Genomic DNA, 6,001 nt, shown 5'->3' on the forward strand with positions numbered 1-6,001 from the left:
TTTCGGTGTTTGGATTGTTTTTACGGTTGATCGTTGTGGTAGATGAAGATGTCAAATGACAGCCGTGGATTAATATTGTGCCAAAAAAGTTAAATATACAATTCTGCCCAATAAGTTGGTGTAATAAAAACGATTTTTTTCTAAACCTGTTATATAAACAATTCACCCCCAATAAAAAATGCGACTTGCAACTGTCCGTTACGTTAGTAGTACCTTATGCGATCCGCAAATCGCAAGCTAGGTCCTGCGATTTGTGATCTATTCCTATCCAAATAAGATTTTAAATACGATTTCCGAGATTTTATAAATATTTTCAGATAACTATTCTAACCATGTAAATAAAATCTCCATCAAACATTTATTTTCATCTACAAAACTTCTATTGATCAACTCATTTATTCCATTGTCAATTTCCAATATTGATGATGATATAGGTTTCAAATCCAAGATGGATGTGGTATTGTAACTTCATTCAACACTACCCTACATTGTCTATAGTACCACATGTTTGAAGATGTGTCCTTGATTGTCTTATATAGTTATATGTGACAATTTTCATGTTTATTCATATTGCGTTCGCAATTTTTATTTTGTGGGATCTAGAGGGGTGAATAGATTTATTTGATGTCTTGTCCCCTTTTTTTGTAGCGCACGACTTTTCTTGACGACCACACGAGGACTTCTTAGAAGGTCACACATCCCAGTTTACTCCCATTCGAACACACTTAGCTACATACTTCTCACGAGATTTGTTGTTTCTTATAGCCCAAAACGAGTTGCATATGTTAAAGATGAAATTTATCTAGTAACCCCAAATTCTCTCAAGTCAACAACCGGCCTGGAATCCGCTTAAAGTGTTACATGATATTTTGGTCCTCTATATAAAAAAAAATTGAGTTAACTTCATCAACTTGAGAGATGTGATTTATAGTATTATGAATATGACCTTTAAGAGTAAGACAATATTAATATCAACATCAACATCAAATTTTTTATTGGTTCATGATGATGTTAACTAATCTCTTTAATTCATTTCTTGGTATATCTTACTATGAGTTCAACTCACTAAAAAGTTCTCCAAAATCGGTGGATAGCCTATATACGCACTAAGTGCAATGTGCAAGATTACTCATTGTAATCCTCACTAATATTGACCTTTTTTTTTTTTTTTTTTGTTTTTGAACATCAATTGGATCACCCGAAGGGAACTAAACCACCCGTTGCGATCATCTCCTGTTTCGAATATAAATACGTAATAATGTAGCAAATGTAGACCAATGTTTGTATCTTTATTCCGATTGGAGATCTCGGATCCAGTGGCGATTCTAGGATCAAAACTCAATGGGGTCCTATACAATATGAGTGATACTTTGTAAAAAAATTTCCTAGTAAATGACTATTTACTTCCATAAAAATCACTAATTTTGAAAATATATGGGGTCCTATCCATGAATTTAGTGGTGTCCTATACAATTTTAGTAGTATTTTATACATAAAAAAATTTAACTAATGGGGTCCTTTGACCCCACTCCACTCTAAGTGGAGTCGCCACTGCTCGGATCTCGGAGAGATCTCGTTTGGACATTTTTAGGGAGATCTCGGCATCTCGGGAAAATCTCGGGGAGATCTCGGACGTTGACATACGTTGACTTTTTGATTTTTATATCATAAATAAATACAAATAAATAGTTATATATATATATATATATATTTATTTATATACATTTTTACAGGAAAATCCAAAAAATGAGCCAGAAAATCCAAAACATTACGAGATATTATGAGAATATTCGGGGAAAAAAAAAGCGAGAAAATTCGAAAAATCATGGTTTTGACCAAGTTTGACCCCGTTGACCGAAAAATCTCGGGAGATGGACATCTCGTCTCGGCGGCCTTCCAAAAACGAGATCTCGGGGAGAAACAAGGAGATTTACAACACTGATTATAGGTATGGTCATGTTTCTATGTTCATATTCTTTCAACAAAATTTTGTATTTGAATGTATCAAACATCATTCAACGCTTACTGCTTAAATCCATATATGCGTATTAAGTCATTGTCAAAGAAAGGGAACATTTGTTGAATGTATTTTCTTACCTCATTTCACACACACACACACACACACACACACACACACACACAAATCTTGTAGTATTACAATTATAGGTAGTAAAATGAGTGAGTTGGATAATGGGTCAAAATAGGTTTAGTTGACCTGTAATTCTGTAAAGACTTGCTAGTCCATTTCATCCTTTTCTTTAATGTGCGAGTAAATAGATTTAGGATAATTAAGGTAGTAAAAATGCATCTGGGTCAAATTTGTCACCTTTAGTTGCAATGAAATGGTTGTTATGTTTTCATACATTTCAGATATGTTTAGAACTTTATGCACTTGAAGTGCAGGATGATGCTGGTATATATTAACTGCTCATTTCACTAGTCACTTTATGCACTTGAAGTGCAGGATGATTGCTGGTCAGTTTACTAAGAAAACAAGATATGATATAAAAATCTGCATTGTAAATGTCAGTTTACTAGTCGCATTGCAAAAGCCGGTAGACTACAGATTTGAAGACTAGCCCATCTGACTAGGGTTCAAGTCGGTGAAAGTTGCAGTCAACAGGTCAAAGTTGGTCTACTGCGACTAGTCCCTACAAGCTTGGGCCAACTAGTTCCCAACTAGTGACTTCTACGACCTTGTAAATAACACATAAATGAGTGTATAAGATATGGTGGTAGAGTAGTTTCATAGACAAGGGTCCAACATCAAAGTTTTGCAACAAGTGTGCCATACATTGTTCAATTCAGAACTTTAATCAGAGCTTAAAATAGTTATTGCATACCACGTCAAATGCATCAAACAAAATTCATCATATACCGACACACAACGACATATATTCAATTATTTGGAAGACTGTAACAGAAACTAGACTTCATAAAACAACAATATAACAGAAAGTAGACAACTCAGCATACTACTGTATTTACTTGATGGAGCCCTTGCTAATTAAATCTTGATCAATACCACCATAAGACATATATGAGCAACATAGGGTGACAAGTACCAAACACGCTTCAAGATGGTGTAAACAGCCCCCGATTTGTTAGTGAATATTGTCATGTAGTCATCAACCAACAGAACCACCAATGTCAATGCAAATGCTAAAAAAGTCCACAGAAAGGAAATCATCCAGAAAGCATGGTCTTCCATTAGAGTTTCTTCTTTTCCTTGATACGTAAACCAAATAACGCTCCCTATCATAACATACAGAAGAAGAAAAAACATAGAGTGATGAAAGAGTTCGGGGTCCATGTCAGCCCTAACATTAGCAGCCTTCTTAACCCTGAGATAAAACATAAACAACAAAATTAGAATACCAAGCCAATTAACTTGTTGGCATATAAAAATTGGGGCATTATCTAATTCCTTTTATCCTGTATTATAAATTATAAATAAACACAGACGATAATCAACTATATGATATGATAAACACGAACGATAATCAACTATACGTTATGATATAGCAATAATCAACTACGGAGCATATGATATGATAGAGCAATTGTAAATATCTCTAACTGGTGCATGAACAAGAACAGTACATGCAATATAGAAAGTGAGATTTATTGAAAACCATAACTCGATAAGATACAGTTGATAAAACATAATAATATAGAATAAGAAGATAAATACATATACTATTACGGAGTATATATAAACAATGTAAACATGAAATTAATGATATCTACATTATCATCATCGTCATTAGGTGAATATAACAGAAAACAGAAACTACAACCAGACGTCCGGACTTAAAAATCGGTTGAATGAAGACATACAATAAATATATAAACATATACATACTTACAATATACATTGCATATACATATGATTCTATAGATATAACAATGGATAGAATCATAGAAGCAACTAACAGATTAGTAGATCCATTCGTAGCAGAGACCGCCATTGCTCCTCCGCGACTTTTTACAGTATTCGAATCGCCCTCCATCGACCGGATATTTCAAACCCTAATTCGACTGTGAGAGAGAATTGACTCCTCCGTTGTGGTGGTAAAAAAAGAAAATGGTAAAAGTAATTGCTCTACAAGCCTTAGTTTTCTTTTATTTGCTGTCATACCCTTCAATTTATTTAATAGGAGTAAACATCTAGCTAATATTTGTATCCTCGGCTTTTATTTATTACAGTTTTACCCCGATTCAAGTTATTTATTGACAAAATTTAGATGTGTAAATAAGTCGCCTAGTCCGAGCTCGACTCGCACATTTCAAGTTTGAGTTCAATTACAAACTGCTATTGATCATAAGAGCACATGAATGTGTGATAGATAGATCTTTAAGACTTAGTTGGGTTAAATCCACAGTATAATTGTAATCAGTTGACGCGCTATAAGCATAAGCAATCAAAGTTTAAATGAAGTTATCTTTCTATGAAATAATATATGTGAGCTATGAATTAAATTATACAAGGGTATACATATTTGCTGACTCTTTTCTAATTTTTAATCTTCTCTCCAATTAACATTAACAATTTTAACATTAGCAATTTCAGGATTAACAATTAACAAAACTTCTTTAATTCCATTGTTATAATGTAAAACCAATCTTTAAAAATAAGAGTAGCTACCTAAAGATGCATGCTTTATAGATTAGATGATTTTTACATGGCCTTATAAATTACGAGTATAATGATGGAGATGAGATTTAACCTCTTTATTCAGAAAGTTGAGTGCTACAAGAGTGAAAACAAACATGAAAATACATGAAAGGAACTTAAATAATAATATTGAATTGTTATCAATTAATATGTGATAAACAATAAACAATGGATTACTCCAAAAACATGTATCCAGTGTGAACTTCCTTCCAGCTTAAATATACTAGCAATAATTACTAATGAAAATCGAAAATAATGTGCGATTACACCACTTGCACATCTTAAAAGACGGGCCCTGAGCAGACGTTTATGGTCAAAGTCAAACCTCAGCTCTTCGCAGTCGTGAGTGAAGCAAACTTCGAGACCAGCTCGGTTTCATTTTCCAAACGCAACCAGGCCGATTCACGTTTCTTGTTGTTTTCCTGTTCTTTGACTTTATCTTCCTGGTATTTGACCATGCACTCATCAAACAGTGATTGATCAGCGTCTGAAAATATTTTCCTCACGTTTAGGGTTAGGGTTTGAACAGCTTGGTTCCAGTGACCTCGAGTGTTTTTCTCCAAAGGAGGGAAGATTATGGGCAAGATCACCTTGCGGTTTTGAATGATCAGATTCCTTACGAGATCGTTATTGCATAAGAACAATGCACGTTCCGCTACCTGCAACAGCCAGATTAATATAAGTACTAACAGTGGCAATTTTAACCCACAGGTCATTTGATTTTAGGCTACATACTATCTCAAACAGATCTAATAAATGATAGGCTTTAAGGGAAACCATTTGATGAGGGTCAAAACGCAATAGCATACAAATCTATCATATTTAACATCACAAGTATATTACAAAGATATATCCAACTCGTATTAAGATATTAAGATTATCATCATAATCGTATAGTTTTTGTAATCGATCTCATTATATTAATTGCATACAAAAGAAATGTAAAAGAAGCATGCAAAATTTATACCCATCTTGACCAGCCCAAAAATTGCCCATTTTGACCTGAATATGTCACCTGACCGCCCATTTTAATCAAAATAATACTATAGTTTTGTAATCGATCTCATTTTATTAACTGTATACACACACACAAAAAAAAAAAAAAAAGGAACAAACAAAATTTATTGCGGTCCGTCACAACTTAACTGACCCATCTTGGCCTGCCCAAAAATTGCCCATTTTCACCTGAAGATGTCACCTGAACCGCCCATTTTACCCCAAGTACAAAGACTTCCGTTACAACCCATAAGGGAAGTTCATAAAGCAAAAAACTTTTTAACTAAGCACCATAAACAAAAGTTCACATATACAAAGTACGAAACA

This window comes from Rutidosis leptorrhynchoides, chromosome 2 (genome assembly GCF_046630445.1).
Source record: "Rutidosis leptorrhynchoides isolate AG116_Rl617_1_P2 chromosome 2, CSIRO_AGI_Rlap_v1, whole genome shotgun sequence".
Classification (NCBI taxonomy): domain Eukaryota; kingdom Viridiplantae; phylum Streptophyta; class Magnoliopsida; order Asterales; family Asteraceae; genus Rutidosis; species Rutidosis leptorrhynchoides.